This window comes from Episyrphus balteatus, chromosome 1, assembly GCF_945859705.1.
Source record: "Episyrphus balteatus chromosome 1, idEpiBalt1.1, whole genome shotgun sequence".
NCBI classification, from domain to species: domain Eukaryota; kingdom Metazoa; phylum Arthropoda; class Insecta; order Diptera; family Syrphidae; genus Episyrphus; species Episyrphus balteatus.
In genome coordinates, this window is record NC_079134.1 from 97,287,379 (window position 1) to 97,311,684 (window position 24,306).

General features: G+C 30.7%; 1 protein-coding gene across 6 annotated transcripts in view; it reads right to left on the bottom strand.

Annotated features, from left to right (window-relative positions):
- The window catches only part of LOC129906641 (uncharacterized), a 215,412-nt gene that overhangs the window by 189,998 nt on the left and 1,108 nt on the right, over nucleotides 1-24,306 (bottom strand). Inside the window, exon 1 of one of the 6 annotated variants that reach the window (XM_055982467.1) lies at nucleotides 20,248-22,491. The exons of the other annotated variants lie outside the window; for them this stretch is intronic. The gene's annotated coding sequence lies outside the window, so the exon portion shown is untranslated. Of the gene's footprint in view, nucleotides 1-20,247; nucleotides 22,492-24,306 lie in introns of those variants that run through there. 6 annotated transcript variants of the gene reach the window in all.

Here is a 24,306-nt window from a genome sequence, read left to right on the forward strand (position 1 = left end):
CTGGGTGGCGTAGATATTTCAAAATTGCAGAGCTGATGAACTTGCCAAAAGTGGAACACTGATACCTTTATTACTAAATAATGTCAACATAGGTTTCTTTATCGCTACGTGTAAACTAATGCTTAACAAGATGCTAAACAATAAAACAAACCTTAGGTGGAATAATATCACCACATGTATAGCGACTAAACAGATCTGGCCAGTGCTGGATCTGAAGCGCTCTAATTGTTTAATATCTCTAAGCAGATCACAAATCAGCTCTGTAATAGCTGTCATAACAGGACATTGTGTAATAGGTAAGCACGCAACACGCCTTGGAATCTATTCCAATGATTTATGAAGAAGCTGCATGAATGAAGAGAAGGTGGAATCGATTCCACACCTTCCCTGTGAATGTCCTGCGTTATCTCAAAGACGTAGACTCCATTTGGGATAATTCTACTATAACAATCCTAGTGAATATGTCATGTGCTGTAGACGCGAGTAGTCGCTTATTTTGTTGCTCCGGCTAAAACCAGTAAAATCCACATTTTCCTTGCCTATTTTTTAAGAAACGCGAGTATTTTTTACTCCCAGTGTCATTTATTATTGGTAATTCATACTAAAAAATTCTGCAGCCCAAGTCATAATAATTAAAAGTGAAAATCTGATTTTATTTAATGAATTATGAATGCACACGTTTATCTTAAACTCTGCCCTGCATAATCGTCAAAATCTACTCTCTCTTTAGTAAGCCCGGTGCAAACAACTCTTAATTAAAAAGAAACTCTTAATAAAAAAATAATTAAAATCATCATCATAAGTGTTTCTCCCCCCATCTGTTATCATGAGCCCCACTGGTGCTGTGACACGGTCACAAGATAAAAGTTCATCTTCATCTGCTCATGTAACCAATGACACTACACCGAAAAGTTCGAAAAATGACATCACATTACATTCGCTCGATTCTTTTAAAAAACAATTGACAAAACAAATTCTTTTTCTTCAACGCAACCTAACTGATGATCTAGAAAAAAAACCGTTCTGGGGGCCTATTACGTAAAACGATTATCGTTTAAATCGGCCCGTTATCGTTGAAAAGCGACTCCGTAAAACGATTATCGTATAAAAACGATGACACGCGACTGCGTAAAACGAAAATCGTTTAATGCTGAACGATACTCGTTTTTTCAATACGACTGACATTTTGCTGTCGTTTGGCTTTCGTTTTGGTTTTGTTGTAGAAAATATTTTGTGTCTACTAGTGATATTCCTCTTGAAATAATTAAAATAAAAAACTAATTTGAAGAGAAGATGTAAATAAATACATTTTTTATTCGTGTCTGCCAGTGATATTCCTGTTCGGCTAAAAAATGTGAATACATTATATTTGGAAATGAAGAATGAAAATAATCAAATATTTTATACATTAAATAGGCCGCCAACAAATGGATGTTGTTATCAAATGTATGGAAAACAATCCCGGCCTTGCTAAGAATTATTTGCCCAACACCCAAGCCAAGACTAAATCCAAAATACTTTGGATTTGGCAGACGCTCTCAATGTAAGTGGACCCCCAGAAAAAACATCTATGGCTGGGAAAAGCGTATCGCGTATGTTCTTTTAAACATAAGAAAATTTATCTTTTTTATGTTATTTATGGTGTGGAAATTCTACAAATTACAATCAGAAAAAAAAAAACAGTTTTACCAAAGATTAGAAATTTAATTTACTTTTTTTTGTTTGTTTATATATCCAATTTTGACAGCATTAATTCATTATCGTTTTATGTAGTCGCTCTTTGTCGCGACTATCGTTTGTCGTGGCTATCGTTGTTTTGCCGTTCGTTTCGTATTATGTAATAGGCCCCCTGAATTAGTCACCAAGATTGAAGAGATTAAAGAAAGCCTGGAACAAAGATTTTCTTTAATTGAAGGTACCATCTCTACATTAATCTCTCGGGTCGATACCATTGAGAGCCAGCTGAATAGTAAGTTGTATGAACAAAACACTCACATACTTGCACTTGAGAATCAGCTTACTCTTATGGCGAAGAAAGAGATAGCGTCCGATATGGTTTTGGTTGGTGTCCCAAAATTGCCAAATGAGAATCTAAAATCTATTTTTGAAGATTTCTGCAAAACAATTAGCTGCAAGCTAATCAAAAAGAGTCAATCAACGTGAGTAATCCACACAACAAAACCATGAAAGAATCTCCTTCACCTATCATCATTAAACTCTGGAGCTGTTTAGAAAGAGATGTCGTCATGATAATCATCATCTAATTACCGCAAGATGAAAAACAGAGAACTACGCTTGAGTGACTTTGGAATATCATCTACTCAACGAGACATTAGCTGCTATTTAAACGAAAGCTTGATTAAACAATCTCGTCTTCTCCTCCAAAGTGCAATTGGACTCAAGCGAAAACAACAACTCTTCTCCGCTTACACAAATCGTGGTAATGTTTACATTACGAAGTTCCCCACCAGCGCTAGTCACTTAATAACATGCTTAGACGGTCTACATACTGCTGCAGCTGCGACATCATAAATTAAGCTTTATATACTCTAATGATTTTTCATTCGTTTTACGTTTCTTTTTTCTATTCCTTTGATTTTTGCAAATAATTAAACATTTCTTTTTATTCTTGTGCACTATATGTTACTTACTCTTTCAATCTATTACTTTTATTTGATTGTTTTTTTATTAAATAATTATTTCATAAGTATATCAATATACTACTTTTTCATCTCTTTAAAAATAATTTTTCTTTTTTATATCCTATTTTGTTCCCTCTTTTTCCCCTATCCTCTTACATTTTCTTGTTATATTGTTCTTGACGTGTAATTTAATTGCTCATTTTAAATTGTTGTGCTGATCTTAATTTATGAAATTAAAATGTATGTTGACCGTAGCTTGAATGAAGGTTTAACTCGTACAATGTTGAATGTTTTATCGAATCGCCAAAGAGGTTTTAGAATATGTTACATCAATGCCCACAGCCTTAACCATTCTAAACTTGATTATTTAAAATACTTATTTTGTAAATCAGCTGTTGATGCTATATGTATTGATGAGACATGGTTTAAACCGAACATCCCTGATGCTATGTACGGAATTGATAGGATTACCAATACCATTGGTGGTGGTATTGCTATATACTGTAAAGCTTCACTTAAAGCAAAGGTTGTTGGTAAGTCTTTAAATACGAACGTTGAATATCTGATACTTGAAATTTTTGATTCTAACATCAAATGTCTGGTTGCGTGTGGTTACAATCCGCAAAGAGTTTGCTCACCTGAACCGTTTTTTTTTTATTTATCTGAAATTTCACCTCAATATAACAACGTTATTGTTTGCGGAGATTTTAATCGTAACCTTCTTATTGTTGATTCATATTCTCACCAAATCAAAGATCTCAATCAATGGCATATAGATTGTAAATACATCTGTCCCAACATGCTTTAGGCCGAACTCACAACCAAGTCTGCTTTTCATGGTGAGAACGAGATAGCATAAAAAGCAGGAAATTTAAAGTCAACTTAAATCTTTGGACAGAAATATAAAAATTAGTCGGTGGAGTTAGGCATAAGCTAGGCTATCCGATAGGTGTTTGAACGCACCCAATGAAATCTGTTTTTATAATTAATTAAACTCCGTTTTAAATTATCTTAAAAAAAAAAACAAATATGCCATTTTATTTCTTGTATAAAAAGGTATTTTTAGAAAAAAATTTTCGAAAATTGTAGGAACCGTTTTTTAAAGAAATAATTTTTTATATATAAAAAATTTTTAACATTTTTCAAAAAAAAAGTTGGTATGCCATTTTGAAGAAATAATTAATTTACACATAAAAACTAAATTTCAAAATTTTTCATTGGTCCGTTTTCAAAAAATTGATTTTTCAAAAAAAAATTTTGAAATATTTTTTAAAAAACCAAAAATGCGTTTTTTGAAAATTTTCTAAAATTTTAATAATATCTTTACTTACACCCTTTTGTATAAAAATTTTCATTTAAATCGGGTTAATGTTGTACGAGATATTCAGAAACGAAAAAAACCGTTCTATGACAGGTACCGTTATTAACGGTACAAAAAATATTTTTTTTATTTCAAAAGTTAGCTCTTATGTGTAGTACTACACACAAAAATTTTATTCAAAATCGTTAGAGCCGTTTTTGAAAAAAATTAACTTTTCTATTTCCGTTATATGGCAGGTACCGTTAGTTTTGGTCATAAAAAAAAAATTCAATTTCTCCTCTAGGGAATCACCAAAAACTGCTAACTACCAAGTTTGAAGAAAGTCACTTCACTCGTTTAGGCTGCAGCTCCAGATAGAGACAGACACACAGACAGACAGACAGACAGAATTGCCGGAACCACTTTTTTGGCATTCTCCAGCATCGTAATGTCATGTAAAATTGTTATCTCGAGTTCGATTTTTTTTACGAATCCTAAACTTGCCCTATAGTACCTATATCACAAGTAAAAAACACTATTATTGGTAGGCAATTTTGGAAGACCCCCGTAATGGCAGTTTATGCTTACCACCCTTTAAGAGTACGTCTACCCAAGCAGAAAACTCAAATTTTATTAAATGGCAAAAAAAGACAAAATTAACCATGTAAATTGTTTAGAGCTGGTAGTAAATTGAATATTAGAAATCACTCTCCTGAGCAATTTACCAAAAATAGATTTACGAGGTTTGCATCTTTAGCGGACAATGTGTTGGTGCGCTCTACAACACTTTACTTTTTTTTAGCAGACAAAAACTCACCAATTCGAGATTACACACAGCAAAAAGAAAAAGTAAAATGTGTGGCTAGGTCGCTCGCTCTTATGGTAAAAGTTGCCGTTAAAAAAAAAAACTTTCCCCTCAAATGGGGATAGATTTTTTTCGATTGACGTTCTATGTAGTTCCCATAAGAAAAAAAAGCTCGAAAACAATTAATAGCGTTTTCGTTTGGGAATTCTTAGAACTGTCCGGGACTGTCCGATCCGGAATGCCAAACGATCAGAGTTGGATACTTTTTTTGATTCTGAAGTTTGGGTTTCTTTGTATTTGTGAAAAGTCAAATGCGAACGTGTGATGAAAAATTTGTTTTTCATATTATTAATATTATTAATTTATCTTTTTTTTTTGTTTTCTTCACTTTATTTTAATATTGTTTAAAGTTTGTGCATAGTTAAAAATCTTAAAATTGAAAAATAAACAACAAAAAATGACATTTTATTACTTTGACGTCTTAAGTGTGAACATGTGTGCGTGATTCTGGTTTTGATTCTGCCTAAAAATTCGGAATCGATTTTCTCTTCTTTTCAGAATTAGAACTGTCATTGAGTGCCAAAGGAACAGTTTCAGAATTGTTCGGAAGAATTCTAGATAGTCCCGGACGACCAAACGAAAACGCTATAATTTTACGAATTAATTTTATATGAACGGCTATCAATATTGTGATTGTAAAATGATAATAATACATGTGTTTAAGTTTATATCTATCACGGTGGTCTTGAAAACGCGGCAGGTTTTATAAAAATGGATCCCAAAAGTAATGATGCAGATTTGTTCGAAATGATCTCAGGATTCCAAATTTGTAAGTTTCAAAATCGTACCTGATCCCTTTTTTGAGTTACTGGCATTATACATATATATACATTTGACTTGCAATGGAAAAAAAAATTAAACAAAAAACAAAATCACATTATTATGTCCTATACCTTTTTGGAAAGCTCCTCCTTGAATTTGATGTTTATTTGAAGTTGATTGAGTAAATAGTTTTTGAGAAATTTAATTTCAAAGTCAAAATTAAAAAAAAAATAATAATTTTTGTATTTATATTAATTTTTTTAACCTTTGAATAACAAGGTACCTACAAGTTTTTTTTCCAAAATTGAATGTTCTATTTAGTTCTTAGTCAAATCCTTAAAAATAGATGCAAAAAACTATTCTAGTTTTTCAAAAATGGAAAGAAAAGATAGGCACTTTTATATTTGATTTATTTGTTCCTAAGGAAAAATTTGTATAATGGTTATTTAATCAACAGATTTTTAAGTTCAAATCACACTTAGTGTGACTCAGAATCAACCCCAAAAACGAAGTGGTATTTTGGCTCCTTTTTTGAGATTTTTTGTTCATTTTTGGTGTTTTTTTAATTGTTTTTTTCGCCATTTTCAGAGTTTTTTTTTTAATTTTTATAAATTTGAAAGCTATTTTTATTACGTTCTGAATATTTCAGGACTATTTTTGAAATGTAAGAGTTATAATGTTACGTATAACAGAAAAATATCCCACATAACATAGATTTCAGAACAGCTAAGGTTCTCAGGGACCACAAAACCTCTTCTCGATTTTCATCGTGAGAGCCATTTTTCATGAATCCACGTTGACTTTTCGCGTTAATTTAAAAAAAAAAGAAGACGTCCTGATCAGCAGCGTGTTACAGTGACCTTTTTCCATTTAATTTGAGGTTAATTTTTTTTATTTGAAAGAAAAATTTAAAAAAAGCTAAAAAAAAATTGTAGAAAAGATACATTTTTCTTAAATCCCAAAAACTAAGATACTTTTAAACATGCGGTTTTTGGTTTTTGACTTAAAATCAATGAGAGCATTGATTTGTGTAAAAAAAAATTACCATTTATTAAAAACAAATAGAGTAAAAAAAAAATTATTTTTTTCTAAAATAATAACTTTAAAATTAAATATTCAAATAAACATCAAATTCAAGGAGCATATTTTAGCTTTCCAAAAAGGTATAGGACATTATAATGTGCTTTTGTTTTTTGTTTAATTTTTTTTTCATTGTATATATATGTATAATGCCTGTAACTCAAAAAAGGGATCAGGTACGATTTTGAAACTTACAAATTTGGAATCCTGAGATCATTTCGAACAAATCTGCATCATTACTTTTGGGATCCATTTTTATAAAACCTGCCGCGTTTTTAAGACCACCGTGCTATATCAGGTTATAAATATGTATATCAAAAAATGTAACGCTGTGTTACAAAATAAAAATCATGTTAATTACTTTGGAAGTGATCCAGAGGTTGTAGGTATTACCGAGTACATCATATTTCGGCACTTGAAATTTTTCATAGACCCTCAGAATTTCAAATTATCGTCAAAAAACTGTTTTTCAATTTTTTTGTATATTTCAACGATTTTTTACTCAGTCATTTTTCGGTCAATTTCAAATTTCTTTACAGTTCTAAACAGAGGATAACTTATTCTTTTTGAAAATATTTTTTTGCTCAAGCACCAAATTGTTTGTAGATTTTATGGACTGAATCTCAAAGTACAACATTTTTTCCCCGTTTTCTAAGCACAACAAGCTTATTTTAAAGGGAAATCGGTTGAAACAGCACTACTTACTGTAGTACGTACTATTGAATATTCCCTCCATCACAAAGAGTTCACCTTAGTTGCATTTCTTGATATCGAAGGCGCGTTCAACAACGTCAGCAATATAGCAATCACAAATGCACTGAAGAACCTTAAAGTAGATAGCTATATAAACTCAACAGAATCATAAACTCAACTCTAGGAGAATTCTCAGCAAGAAGATTTGTCAGTAGGAGGGTTAGTCTCCCCACTCCTGTGGAACTTGGTGGTTAAAGAACCACTGGTCAATCTAGAAATAGATGGATTCAAAGTGATTGCATACGCTGACGACGCACAGTGTGACAATTTTCTCATCTATCGGAATTAAATTAATAGCGCTCACAGATTAAAACTTTTCGAGGATTTTTTTTTATTGACTTTATAACAAATATATACAGAATGAAAATTAACAACAATTTTGTTAATAGTTTTTCATATTTTTAACCAAAAGAGGTTTAATGGGGGTCATTTTTGGGCAAAAGTTTGATAACTCAGAAGGTAAAAAATTGTAACGGATTCTTGAAGAGGAGTTAAATACAAGCATTTTTTGTTACGGTAGAGGGGTCCATCTCCCCCCGTTTAAGAGCCCTCCTTCTTAAATTTTCAAAAAAATTACTTAAAATAAAGAAAAAAAATATTTAAAAACGACGGCAACACTCAAAGTTATGAATGATACCTTTTTCAAAAGCTAACATTTTATACTGAATTCTTATTTTTAAATCAAGTTATTTTAATAAATAGTTTTTGAAATAATCGATTTCAAAATCAAAATTTGGGAAAAAAAAATTAAAAAAACACATAGAATACTATTTTTTTAAAGACTGTTTATGTCAATACAAAATTGATTGATAAATCCAACTGTCTCAATTGATTCTTTATCAAACACTAAAAATCATATGTTCCTATGCCTTCTAGTTTTTAAAAAATATCGAAACATAAGGAAACAACTTTTTTATCAGATTTTTATTTTTTGGGTATTTTCGATAACTTTGGCATTAACAGTGCCATTAACAAAAACGGTTTTTGAAATTTAACACACAACTAACTCGGTTGGAAGCTTAAGGTGTCTGAAAACAAAAATTAGATGCCCCTGTAAGAATAAAGTTAGCACTGGTGGTGCAGGGAATTTAATTTTAAATTTAGACACCCAAATATTAAAAATTTGTTTCTTAAAATTTCGAAAATTATTTAAAAAAAAAAACAAGAATAAAGACCATTTAAAAGACCTGTTAAAGCCAATAAAATCCACGCAAAAGACTCTTCAAATTAACATTACAATCCATATAATTTTGTTTTTGATTATTTCCATAGTAGTTATTATTCTGGAAGGCTAGATCGAAAATGGAAAAAAGATGTATGGGTGTCGCAGTTATGCGCAGCAACTTAAAACGCAATGAAAGCTAATACATCAAGCTTTAAAATACATATAGATTCTGAATGGAATAAAGCGGAATAATTTAAAATTTTCTACACTTAATGTAAAAATAAACACAAAAAACACGATTTTTCAACTTTTAAGCACAATAGCAAAATATTGAACATCATATGAAATGAGATTTTACCTAAATTAATATGATCCTATATTATATTTAATAAAAATCATACAAAATTTTCAAATTAAATAAACACTTATAAAACCATATTAACCAAAGCACCTTTAAAACTCAATTTTACCTCAAAAAATTACAAATTCCAACTTTAAGATCCACACAAAAATTTAAACACACTTACTTAGTACAAGGTATTAGCTTCACATAAAACCGGTTTTTGGATAGATTCTTGCAAGTAATTTTTTTAATTATATTCCGCTAGATGAGCGATTTGTCACACTGTGCGACGTCACCATTGCTGATCATCTCTCATGGAGATGTCAGAACAGTTTAACATTCACCTCTTTTGGGTGCCGGGTCACAGAGATATTTTGGGAAACTGCGAGCAGATGAACTCGCCAGAAATGGATCTCTAATGTTTCAAAATGGTATAACATTGTTGAGAATATTCAATAAATAATGGAGATAAAATTTTTTTTCTTAAGAAATCCGACTTTTTTATTAGGTAATTTTTCCATTTTATTTAAGTTTTTGTATTCTGAAAGGTTCTGAAAGGGTACAAAACTTATATAATATGGAAAAATTACCTAATAAAAAAGTCGGATTTCTTAAGAAAAAAAATTTTATCTCAGTTATTTATGGAATATTCCCAACAATGTTAAACCATATAAAGAGAATTGAACACACCAACTTTTAAGATAACTTGCCAAAACATCATAGTGCATTTTTTTTTACACTACGGTACATTGAATTAGAGTCATGTAAAATTTTTTAGTACTTAGTTTGGCAAAAAAGTAATATTTACTTTAAAACTGATGCAGCTGAGTTATAATTTTTGAAGCAGGGTTATTCAAGGTTCCGTAACAAAAGAAAAAATGTAAGATTTGAAAAATTAAGATTTGTAGTCACGGCACATGAAAAACCGTCACAGGGTGACCATTTTTTCGATTTTTTTTCGAATGCTCTTAGCTCACAAAATATAAAGCTGCGATTTTTTAATTATTTTTCTGATAACTGTCACCACCTACTCTATCTACCGTTTTCGTTTCGACGTTGACTTTTGGGACACCCTGTATAACTATATAAGTTCAAATTTAAGTTTGTACTAATAATACCTTACAGCTTACACCAACATTTAATTTTTGGAATTTATGTATGTGTGTACCATGTGAGACCCATTTTTTGGAACTTATGTACCATGGAATCGAATCATTGAATTTTTGTTTGTGGGCACGAAATGTTAACAAATTATGCAGGTTTTTTTTTAACTTTTCCAATAGCAAATGACTAGTTACGAACGCCAACTCTTTATGCAAGTTGGAAGAAAAAATTCTTTAAATACCCTTATGGCTAGAAATTAAATTCAGGGAGTATAAATCTAAAAGAAGAATTTCACATGAACGTGACGGAAAAATAAGCCCACAGAAAACAAGATGAATCTAATAGTGACGATGACAATATCCCCTTGTGATTGCTTAAATGAATTAACATTAGCAAGCTTTGTTACACAATATTCGTTTTTAAAATTGATTCAATAAAAATGCATTATCTTTATTTTTGCAATAGTAAATCGCAGGTAACATGAGTTACTAAATTAATGTAACATGAGTTACCTAAATTTTTTCAAATTTTTAATCAAAATATTGAACAAATGCTTGATCAATCAGTTTACTTAACAAAAATAAGACATTTTAATAACCTAAGGCGTTTTTATTTAACTAGTTTGTATTAATACAAAGTTAAAACCCTTTTGTTTGCACTGGATTTGGCATCGGTATCATCTATCAACTTTTGCAACTTTTCTTAACAAATCGAATACTACATTTCTTGGACAATTACCAATAATTATTGATTATAATCAATTGTTTTTGAAGAATTCCACATAAGACTCCTTTACTTTATATATAACATATATTCCGTGTAAATTGCTTTAGTGTCAACATCCTTCGGAATGCGAAGAAGAATTCTAGCACTGACTCCTGTCCATATTGAGAACAGAGACAATTTCGTTAAAGCTTTCCTTAATATCTTATTTTTCACTCCTGCAATCGTTTTTTATAGAATTCTTCTGGTTTATTTGATTCTTTCGGTGTTCATAACATTGACCAATTTTCCTATGAGTTCCAAATATAAGCATGTGTTACTCTCATAGTTTCATCGCAACAAAGAATTGCTAAAATGAGTTCGTGATGGTTTTGACTGCAGGTTTCGCTGTTCCCATTGACATGCGCCATATTAAAAGAATAATTTAATAATTTACTTTAAATTATATAATAAACGTTCAACATTCATTTGAAAGTAAAAAATTCTACAAAAATCTTAACTCTTTTCAACAAACAGCTAAGTTTTTTTGGGTTTTAATTAAGTGTTTCTATTTTTTTAACAGCTTAGTTAATAGTTGAAACTAACCTAGTTCAAAATCGCAATTATTTTTTAAGCTATTGCATAGATTTTAACGCTGGCCTGGCATGGGGAGCTAACCAAGAAATTTTTTTTTTTAATAGAGTTTCCGCATACCATCCTGGCTAAAGCCAAGAGTACCCATCTTATAAATAAGATTGGGCTCTATTAGTCCCTAGCACTAGAAGAGGTAATTAAAAACGAGATTAGTTGAAAAACTTTTAAATATACTATAAATTGTTAATATTTCATATACTTATGATCTTATGTGTATTATTTGTATTAGTTTATATCAATTTTAATAAATTCACACAATTTTTTTTTGAATGCATTTAAATTATTTTCACTCTTCACTCCACTTGGTAAGTTATTAAAATAGTTAATGCCATCATAGAAGACTGAACTTTGGGTATTACTTAACCTACAACGCTGTGGTCTGATGTTGGTAGCATTTCTCAAACTATAAGGCTGAACTGCGGACACTTCCACTAATCCGTCCGATAAATAATCCGGTAACATACCATTTCGTATTTTAAAAATAAAAATCATAGCGTCAAACGTCAATTTCTGCTTCACATTCATCCAACACAAGCATTCAAGTAAAACACGAATTGGAGTATATACATTCATTCTTAGGATTATTCTCATACCTTTATTTTGCAGTCTTTGAAGTCTTAGTTTCACGTCTGCATTCGAACCATATAATAAGGTTGAACAATAATTAAAGTGTGGCAAAATTATCGCGTTATAAATGAGAATCGCAGCATTGAATGTTAAGTGTTTACGTATTCTGCTTAAAAAATAAATTTTCTTTGAGATTTTTGCACATACATGACTAGCATGTTCTTTTAGATTCAACTTTCTATCTATGACACAACCCAAATACTTAATGCTTTCAACACAAATTAAAGACTCACTATCCATTTTCACATCAATATCTTCATTCATTCCAAACTTCATATATTTAGTTTTCGTTACATTCACCTTAAGCTTGTTCATTTTCAGCCATACATCAATTCTTTTTAAGTCATCATTCAATTTCTCACACATATCTTCACCATTTTTACCACAAATATAAATCAGACTATCATCCGCAAAAAGTTTCATGCTGCAATATTTCAAACATTTTTTGAAGTCATTTATATACAAAAGAAACAAGAACACTCCCAAAACAGAACCTTGCGGCACTCCCAAATTGTTTACTTTTGCATCCGATGTCACACCATTCACACTAGTTCTTTGACTTCTATTGGTAAGATAAGATTCAAACCATTTCCATTCACGATGACATACACCATATAAACGTAATTTGCTCAGTAATATTTGCCTATCAATCGTTTCAAACGCTCTTTTCAAATCAAGAAACACAGCCACTATCGAATGTCCACAGTCAATCTTCCTCTTCCAGTTCCACACAACACAATTAATCGCTGTTTCACATGAGTGTCCACTTCTAAATCCAGATTGTTCCTGTATCAACAGATTATTACATTCTAAATAATTTTGAAACTGTTCTGCAACAAATTTTTCTAATATTTTTTCACACAATGGTAACATATTTATTGGTCTGAATTCTTCACACTTGTTCGTATTATTCACTTTTTCAACAGGGATAATCAATGATTCTTTCCAACTTTCAGGAAATGTACCAGTCAACAGGGAAGTATTTATTATTTTCATAAGTACCGGACCGATAATTTCAATCGACTGAAGAATCATATCTTTGTTTAGTCTACACATATCTTTCTTGTTATTTAATTTATTTATTAAAGTGTAAAGAGATCTTTCATTACAAAAACTGAAAGTAAAAACAGAATTTATATTTATATCAGGTGGGACAAAGGGAACATATGGTATCGAGGCATTTATTTCGAGAATACTATCAACAAAGTAATTATTAAACTTGTTCGCTATTTCACTGGATTGCATTGCAATTTCATCACCAAAACGTACAAAATCAATGTTGTTTGATTTTTTATTCTGCAAAACCATATTTTTCAAAATTTTCCACATTTCAATTTGATTACCCTCCTTAGCAGATATTTTGGAAATGATGTAGTCACTCTTTGCACTTCGAATTTCATTTTTATATTTATTACGTAGATTCTTGTACCTCAACCAATTTTCACTTGTTTTGTTTAAAACCGCTATTTTATAAGCTCTAATTTTTTCACTTTTTAATCTCTGTAGTTCTAAATTAAACCATTCACTGTCTTCAGATTGGGGACTTAGCTTTGTAACCGTTAACATTTCACAACATTTTTTAAGTTTTTCACTGAAAGTATATGACAAATCATTCAAGTCATTTTTTAAAAATACATTCTGAAAACATTCTTCGTTAAGACATGAATCAAAACGTTCTTTTGTGTATCGTAAAACCTTATACTCGCTTCTTTTAATTTCCGGTTTCTTTTTAATTTGCAGTTCAATAGTTATAGTTTCATGATCCGTAATTTTATCAACTGCATGTATCGCATATTTAACTCTTGACTTCAGATCATTATTTGTAATAACGTAGTCTATTAAAGTAGATGATTGATCAGTTATTCTGGTCGGTTGTTTAACAATCTGACAGAGGCCTTGATCAGTTAGAATTTCTAACATTTTTTCTCCGTAACGATCTTTCGTCAGAAGGTCAATATTGAAATCACCCACCATTAAAACATTATCATCACTCTTAATTGAACGTAAACACCAATCCGAAAAAAATGTAAGAAAGTCTGTTTTTGAAGTACTAGGGGATCTATAAAACACTGCTACCATCCATTTCTCATCATTTATCCACATCAACATTTGTATACACCACACACTTGAAAAGTTTAAAATGTCTATAACTTGTGAACGAAGTCCTTTTTTAATATAAATAAGCACACCTCCTGTGTATCTTGAGTGTGAATAACAAGCCACTTTTTTGTACCCAACAATACCAATTTCCGATTCATCAATTTCACTAGTTATGCAAGTTTCTGATAGTATAATAACATCAGGCTGATAACTGTGTACTAAAAGTTCCAATTCACTTTTATTCGCCAGTAAACTTTGAATATTCAAATAATAAAATGTTAAATTTTTTGTTGAAATTGGTTTTGTTTGCTACAAAGATCTACTCTGCAACACTCTAAGCTTACGCTTATATACTTCACACTCATTATCAAACGCACTGTGATTTGTTTTCAAATTTAATTTAAGTTCTTCATTCATTCGTACGCAATTCACACATTTCAAACATTCAGCCTTGCAATCAGAAAAGATATGACATCCACCACATTTAGCACACAACTTACTCTCAGCTTTGCAATCCTTACTGTTATGATTAAATCCCAGACATTTAAAACATCTCTTAACATAAAATGATTCTTTCACTAAACATTTATCCCATCCAACACTTAGTTTACCAGCTTTCATTACTTCATTAAAACTCTTGCTATCCAATTCAATCACTGCTGTATACGAATTTTTATTTGGTTTTTTCCACATGGCTTTACACACTAAGTTAACATCTTTCAAAATTTCATTCTGGTTTTTCAAACAATTAATCAATTCATTTTCGTCCATTTTCTCAGATAAATTAAAAATTTGCACTCTTGGATTATTTCTTTTTAACTCATTCACATCATATTTCGTAACGAAAAATTAGTACACCCCACACATAGATAATTCGCTATACGTGTATGGTATGGTGTGTATGTATTTTATTATTTTCTTCTGTTTCTTGTTCAACTTCTTCTGATTTGTGAACGAATAAAGCGTTGCATTGCGCTTGCGATATTAAATCAGAAGAGAAAAAGTATTCTTGTGTTTTCTTATTTTTTTTTTTTTGTCTGGAGAAGTTTATGACATGAGATTGTGTGTATGCATGTTTTCAAATGTGACCTTGTTGTTGTATATGAATTGATAGGTAAATACAAAAAAACATAGTCATTGGTTTTGTGTAGTGTAGGTAAATAAATTATAATTGCATAAGTCGATAAAAAATGCAATGCAATAGCTTTACCGCGGCAGTCCTCGAGTGACACAAGTCTTTTTTGTTTGCTAACAGAATCATTAGAGATGATCAATTGCGCCAAAGCCAATTTGGGTAAGGGTAACATAATAAAGAATTTCATAACTTCCTGTTGAGTCAACGAGAACAAAAATATTTAAATATTCGGCCATTTTGGTTCCTGAGACAACTTATTTTCAGTCTCAATATTTTACGAGCTTTACTTCATTTGAATGTGAAAGCTTTTTTCCTGCATACTAAAATCTCTCAATTGAGATAAATGAGCCTCAGAACAATTAAGCATACGAATGCTTGCAAAAGCTCAAAATAATATGACACTGAGGGGCCCAGTTATAGCTATCATTGGAATTCACCATTGAAACAAATCAGTAGAGTGGTTTTTGACAAGTCGGTTATAGCTATCATTGAAAAATTTACATCATTGGAAAGCCCACTAATGCAGGTTTGCAAACATTTGAGATTAGAGTTGATCATTGAAAACTGACAGATGAGAACAGACCACTTGATTCATCGAATCGATTTGTGTTCCAAATATGGAAACGAAAATCAGCTGTTCATTGAAATCAATTTCAATCAGTGAAATGATGAAATTATAATTTAAGAAAGGTTCAAAATCAATTATTTTTTGAGTAAAAATGTTCTATATATGTATCATTAGTTTGATGCTGATACCCCTTATAGCCATATTTGGTTGCTCTCTAGCTTAAAATTGCAAATAATGATGCATTTCAATGATAGCTATAACTGGCCCCTGGCTTTTGCATACCACCCAGTGCGATTGGAGTTAAATCAATCATTTGATTCATGTTTGGCGGCGCGCCCGCGCCGCTGCGTCGTAAAGAAAAATAATGTTTTTATATAGCAAACACTATGACAAATATACTTCAGAATCAATCAAATTGGGTCATATAGCAAACAAAAAAAAAAAAAAATAAGCTTAAGCCCCTGTCACTTTACATTAGGTATACATTTTTTAGATCTATCTCAATAAAATGAGATCGATCTGAAGAAAATGCTCTGAAAAGTGAGAAAATACAGTACCTTGCCATATTATTAGGCCCAAGCGAAAAAAATACAATTTTTCGGTTCAGTTTTTGCTCAGTTTTTAAAGTTTTTGTCGAAATATCTTGAATTTTTTTTGTCCCATTTACTTGCATATATCATGTAGATACGGATTGACTTAAAAAAAGTTTAAAAATTCATACTTTTTGATAAAAATAACGTACAAAAGGGGGTAAGCTCCGAGAAACGTACCCTATGGAATTCACGCCCGGATAATTACCAGACTGGTCCAATACTTAATTTCTTGTCCCGAGGAATAACGTGACATTCTTAACTTTATGACAAGGATCGCAACTTGCATAAATATAGCAGCTTCGAGCCCCCAGCCTATTCCGAAATCGTAGAATCAAAACGTTCCCAAGCTCCTTTTTGTGTTGGTCTGGAGTTATGGCGTTTTCCACAATATAAAAAGAACCTCATCCTTTCCCTGAGATAGTACAACAGCCAATAATGACAAGAGGATGTTTTTTTATTGGAATAATGTACTTTGAATAGCTGTGCTCGTCTGGTCTTATAAAAAAGAAAAAAACTACCCCAAATCTAAGAACATGTTTTACTTTCCAGACGATCAGGGCTTCTATATTTATGCAAGTTGCGATCCTTGTCATAAAGTTAAGAATGTCACGTTATTCCTCGGTACAAGAAATTAAGTATTGGACCGGTCTGGTAATTATCCGGGCGTGAATTCCATAGGGTACGTTTTTTGGAGCTTATCCCCTTTTGTACGTTATTTTTATCAAAAAGTATGAATTTTTAAACTTTTTTCAAGTCAATCCGTATCTACATGATATGTACAAGTAAATGGGACAAACAAAATTCAAGATATTTCGACAAAAACTTTAAAAACTGAGCAAAAACTGAACCGAAAAATTGTATTTTTTTCGCTTGGGCCTAATAATATGGCAAGGTACTGTAGTCTAAGCTAATTTTTTCTACATACGAGCCATATTCTCGTAAACTACCACCTCCAATGAAACGGGGCTAATATCAATAAACTAAGAGCGTTTATAAAAAAAATTATTTTTTTGTTGTTGTTTTCTTTGACTTTTTGACAAGTTTTCATCCGTCGGGTGCGGTTGCGAGCGCTGTTCCCTCCGTTTTATCCGACGCGTCAGTCAATTACGCTCTGAAGTTTGCGAATAGGGGAACATTCTTGGGGAAATATTTATATTTATTTTTAGTGGCAGACATACTGCAAGGCTGTACTGTATTTCTACAGACACATCCCTTATTTATTGGACATTAAGTTAGGTACTATTTATAAGTCAGGTAGGATTTTTCTTTGATCGATTTCTCCTTTACTCTTATGTGCACCATTGTATATATGGGTAAATTCACAAACGTCAAATTTGTTGGTAGTGATTAGGCATCACTGCTTTTTTGCGATTCTGATCATTGCTCAGCTGATTTTTGCTTAATGATGGACGTGATACTAATAAAAACTCCTTGTTGTGATAAAAATCTGGAGCCAGACATTTTATCTCGTCCAGAACTTTCTTCCACAATACTGACTTCGATTTTCGGCCTGCAATAAGTTCACCTTCATATTTCCATTAGTAGTTTAATTTGTGCCCTGGTAAAATATTCCCTGAATTTCATCAAAATAATTAATTTATAAACAATTTAGAATTTGATTAAATACTTTTCATTGTCCTTTTCTTCCATTTTTACTCCAAATCGCGTCGGCATCAACAACTTACCAAGAAAATTCTTGATGCTTTTTTGTTTGATATTTGCGCATCAATTTATCCAGCTTTGCAATAATGAGCAATTGACATTTTAAGTGATGCTAATTATTTGCGTTAATGAACGTGCTACAGGAATGAACGCAAATCATCTCTGCAGTGATGCGTTTGTGAATTTGCACTATATTTCCATAGTACTATCATGAAGTGAAACGATCTCAGGAACTTTGGTGGTAACTTGAAAGAGCAGAATTTGTATGACATAAATACACTGAGCGCCACCCCAAAATTGTGGTGACTTGAAATAAATTCTACTTCATGATAGTACTATAGAAATATATATAAAATGATGTGCATCTTGAACTTTTGCGTCTTCGTGTAAAAGCAGACTTAGTAAAAAACGAAAACATACCTATTTCCATCGAAAATAGACAAACAGGTACGGCAATCTCGTTTCATGATTAACTAACGATATATATACAGGGTGTCCCACAGTCACCGCCCCAAACGAAAACCATGGATTCCTGAGGTCATTTTAAGTCGAAAAACTTAAGAGGTAATTTTCTCGTTTTCGTCCCGTTTTCGAGTTACCACGGTTTTTATGATTTTTGTTCTCTTTTCCCTTATCTAGCTTTATCTTTGCCAAACTACGTTTGATTTGAAAAATTTTTTTTACAACCAATCAAGAATTTATTACAGTTTTAGTTTGTCTCAAAACTTTTTTTTCTGCGGACAACCGTTTCTCCACAATTTGGCATCAAACACAATTTTCTTCGTTTTTTAAGTTGTTTTTTACACTTTCATATCATTTAAGTCAAAAAAACACGTTAATGAGTATTAATTTTTTGTGCTTTTTATTAAAGCCCAGTTTATTTTCATAAAAAAAATAAGTTTTATTTCATAAAAAAGGCTACTGAAAGTAATTAAAAAAAAATAAACAAACTGAGTGAATTAAAAAAAAAATAATTTTTAAATAAAAAATTTATTTAAATGAATTAAAACTTTTTCTGAGCTTTATTTATTTGTTCTTTTCTTAACCACAATAGCTCAGAAAAAGTTTTTAATTCATTTAAATTAATTTTTTATTTAAAAATTATTTTTTTTTTAATTCACTCAGTTTGTTTATTTTTTTTTAATTACTTTCAGTAGCCTTTTTTATGAAATAAAACTTATTTTTTTTTATGAAAATAAACTGGGCTTTAATAAAAAGCACAAAAAATTAATACTCATTAACGTGTTTTTTTGACTTAAATGATATGAAAGTGTAAAAAACAACTTAAAAAACGAAGAAAATTGTGTTTGATGCCAAATTGTGAAGAAACGGTTGTCCGCAAAAAAAAAAGTTTTGAGACAAACTAAAACTGTAATAAATTCTTGATTGGTTGTAAAAAAAATTTTCAAATCAAACGTAGTTTGGCAAAGATAAAGCTAGATAAGGGAAAAGAGAACATAAATCATAAAAACCGTGGTAACTCGAAAACGGGACGAAAACGAGAAAATTACCTCTTAAGTTTTTCGACTTAAAATGACCTCAGGAATCCATGGTTTTCGTTTGGGGCGGTGACTGTGGGACACCCTGTATATAAAGCTATGGACAAAGAAATAGCACACTATTGATTTTTCTTACAAAAATTGGATTTATTTGGGACCTTTTAACTTATATATTATAATTTTTATATCAGGGCATGCATTAGCTTATGGGGATTCATAAAATTAATAATTATAAATTATTTCATTTCAATTCAAAATCATAAAAATAATCATTTCTAAGCAAAAATTCTTACAATTTCCAATAAATTCAATACTACTTAGTTAGTAACTTGTTAGTAGACCACGGTTTTTCAAAGTTCATTGGCACCTCTTTGGTAAACTTTCAACTAACGTCTGGTATTCACTTTGTGGAGTACGGTACCACGCTTCTTTGATTCTGGCCCAAAGATGTTTCCCTAAGCTTAACCTTGACATCAATTTATACATTTTCTATGGCGTTAAGAACGTGAATTTGAGATGGCTAGGTGCAAACATCGATGGAAAATTGTTTTGTCATCGGTTCCAAGGCACTTAATCTTTACTTCATCACTCTAAAAGACTCTCATTCAAAATTGCATGTTTTTATTCAGATGTTTTTTAGCTAATGTTAGGCGATCTTTTATGTGTCTTTATCATTTGATTTTTCTAGCTTACCTGTCTGTATAACTCAGCATCATTAAGTTTCCTTCTTAAAAGTCTGCTTGGCACTTTTTTCACCGAATACTATATTACTTAAAAGGCCCACATATGCGTTTCTTTGTGATCGCTCTATCCACTCGTTTGGAAGTTTTGCAGGGAAGCAGTTAACGCAATTTAATTTCAGAGTTTAAATTTCTGTTTGCTCTTTCTAAATAAATGGTTTTATTTATCATTTTTTCGAAAAACTTAGAGTTTAAGCTAATTAAGAAGGATTTTTCCCTTCACTATGAAGATCGAAAGCAATTCTCCCTTTTTTCGCAGTCTAATGATTTTATCTGCCAATTTTTTTCAAAAATACTTGTTAATTAAATAGTAGCAATAAAATAAATGCATTTTCGTTTACAACTTTTGAACGCGGTTAAAAATTTAACGGTTAAACAAATGTGTGCTATTTCTGTGTCCACTAGCGAAAGAGACAGCAAAAGCATTCTTTTCGTGGTTTGTAAAGTGGTAATTTTTGCGAAGATTTGTTCTTCTCAAATGTCGTTAAACTGCATTTTATACCGGTTTTCGGCTTAATTTTTAGCGCAAAGTCATGCTGTTCTGATCATTGCACATCTATCGGGCCATGTTGTGACTGAGTTGCATCGACTTTTAATGTTGTTTTTATACCCTTGGATATTGCGCAAATAACTGCTTACTAAATTTTAACTTGCGTTTGTTTATGTCCCAATGCATCGTTGGTTTCGGGCTGATTCAAAGACTTCTTTTATTTTCCCCATTTTTTTCGCGCCTAAAGATTTTTTCACGACCCGTTTTCATCCTTACAGGTTATACACAATCAGATTTATTTACAGACACAATTTTGAGTCCAACAGACCCATGCAACTCATCATTTATAAATATTTTTTGCTTTTGAACCTATTCAGATGAGCCAAAAAATATGCTTGATTTTTTTACTAGATTTGGTCTAGGTACCGTGTGAGAAGGACGGTAGGCCCCAAGACAATTTTTTTCTCCTAAACTAAGCGCATAAAGATGTTCTCTCGTTACATATATAAAAAAGATGTGCCATTGCATTAAATACCAAGACAGGCTAAGAGTAAGATGAACTAAAATGTGAACCTATTCAGATGAGCGGCAGTGTATATCGAAAATATTATTGGAAATGACAAAAATAAATGTACTGTAAAAGTTACAGCCCTTAATATTAATATTAAGTACTGCTCTTTTGCTCTTTTTCAATTGTTGGTTCGAGAATACATTCTTCTTGTTCTACAAAAAATGCTATGATTGTCAAATAAGTAACGTTTTTCACTCTTATTCATAAAAAAAGCCAATACTTTGCAGTTTGTAAATCTTGCAACTCATTGAACAATATCTTCCCATCCAATGATTTTACCGTACTCTTCATCAGCAAATTTTAAAATTCGTGTCCTTAGTGGGCTGGAGCGTCATCGTGTTCATAATATGAACGAAGCAGCTAGTTGAAACAGTTAAATATCCTGGATGGGATTTGGTAAATCATATTGCAGGACCTCCATCAATTAATATTAGCAATAAAATCCAAAAAACGAGCTCCATCAAGCATACAAAATTAAGAAGCACACTTTAAACAATTTTGGTAACTAGGTCTTACATAAAAATAAATTTTAACTACAAAAATAAATTTTGAATTCTTACCCATTTTTGACTAAAGCAAAAAATCACATTTTTTAAAGATTTTACCTGGTGCAGGTTTTCCTAAATAGCATAAAATCTATGAGTTTTCTGGCAAACTTGTACACTACTTTTTTGTTCAGCAGAATAAATTTATAAAACACTATCCCCCTTATTTATAAACTTTGTATAACTTTATACAACTGGGGGGTCATTCCGTAACTTTGAAAACGATAATCGAATCGATGATAATCGTTTAACAGTTTGAGAATCTTTATAGCTATTTTAAGTCAATTCTGATTCAATATTTCCTAAATAGTTTATATAAATAAAAGTTTTCGTATCCCTAGAAGTCGTATTAGTCTAGGTGATTTAGTAGTTGCCTCTTACTCGGGTGTCTGGGGTTCAATTCCCGAAATTATAATTGTTTTTTTTTTTTTTTTTATTTTCTCAATAATCGTCAATAAATAAACGATAGCTAAATAGGTCTCGTTTTTCTAGAATTTATTTGTTTTTGGATGCAATATTTGATTTTATAAAAGTGTTTATTAATTTATGCCAATCACCGATTAATTTGCAAATTCCACAAACAAAAAAAAATATGAATGATTAATTTCTACAAATTTCTACCATAATGTTAGAGTAAATTATTTTAATATGTGTAATAAAACCTTTTACGCATTTTCCAAAATTGTATTCAATGTATGTAAATTTCGACTTTTGGGTCATTAAAAAATTCAAAGTGATTCAGCTATAGCAAAATTTTTCGACGTTTAAACGCACTAATTTTGGAAAATGAAAATTTAAAAAAATTACTCATATTAGGTACGATACGATTAAGAAGGCAACTTAGAAACAAATCAAATCCTTTGTCTCTTCCATCGCATATTTAAGTGTACATGACCATTTTGATAATAATTCTCACAGATTTTTTCAAAACTTTCGCCTATTCAAAGAAGCGTTCGTTTTAGTATTAGAAACTATTAATTTAAACACGGCCGCCGTTCAACATACATTCCGGCTATATCTTGTATTAAAAAACGAATAGTTTTTCGATACACATATTAAAATAATTTACTCTAACATATTGGTTATATTTAGAAATTAATCATTAATATTTTTTTTCGTTTGTGGAATTTGCAAATTAATCGGTGATTGGCATAAATTAATAAACACTTTAAAAAAATCAAATATTGCATCCAAAAACTAATAAATTCTCCAAAAACGAGACCTATTTAGCTATGGTTTATTTATTGACGATTATTGACGATTATTGAGAAAATAAAAAAAAAAAAAAACAAGTTCAATTTCGGAAATTGAACCTCGGACACCCGAGTAAGAGGCAACTACTAAATCACCTAGACTAATACGACTTCTAAGGATACGAAAACTTTTATTTATATAAACTTTTTAAGAAATATTGAATCAGAATTGACTTAAAATAGCTTTAAAGATTCTCAAACTGTGAAACGATTATCATCGATTCGATTATCGTTTTTAAAATTACTGAATGACCCCCCTGTTTAAATTTGGAAAATGTGATCAAAAACCTTGTTTATTGTTGTCTTATAGCTGTCAAACTTATACAAACGAGTAGATTGTCTTAACCGCGAATAATGTGATTATTATTTTTATTAAATAAAGCATATTTCTAACAATTTGAAAAAAGTAATGTAGTGTATAAGTAGACAAAAATCTAATAAATACGCCCCAAAGTCAAAAATTATCATGGATAAGAAAAAATTAATACCTTTAAAAATTAATATCTGAGCAATTAAAAAAGATATTAACATTTTTTTAAATGCAGTTACAAAGAATAGCATTTCTTCTAAAAATCAAGTTTTTATCATAAGTTTTAATGGAGTTATTGACATTTACATGAGTAAAAGTGTACCAAGGACGTTTTCTTAAATCATCGCTAAAGAATATCAACTTTGCAGATAGAGTTACTGAAGAACAATTTTTTTCTTAGAATATAGCTACCCAAGAATCATCCCCCAAAATCTTCTTATCTCATCCCGGGACACCCTGTATAAAATGATGTGCATCTTGAACTTATATATTATTAGTTTAATATTATTGGAAAGGAAAAAAAATACTGTAAAAGTTACAGCCCTTAATATTAATATTAAGTACTGCCTGCGCAAAATTCTATTTCCCATATAATTTACATGTGAAAGATTGTGTTTTTGAGTTTGGAATTTTATAACTTTTTAATGGTTCATCATTTTCTTGTATAAAATTGAACGCTCTACAAAATGCATTTATAAAATTTTGAAAAAACCGAAGCGAAAAATTAATGAAAATAATTTTTAGTTGGAAAAATGAATAATTCGAATTTATTGAAAAATTCTAATTTTTTTAGTATTTGGAGTTTGCCATTTAAATAAAATGATTTTGGAGAATACAAAAAAT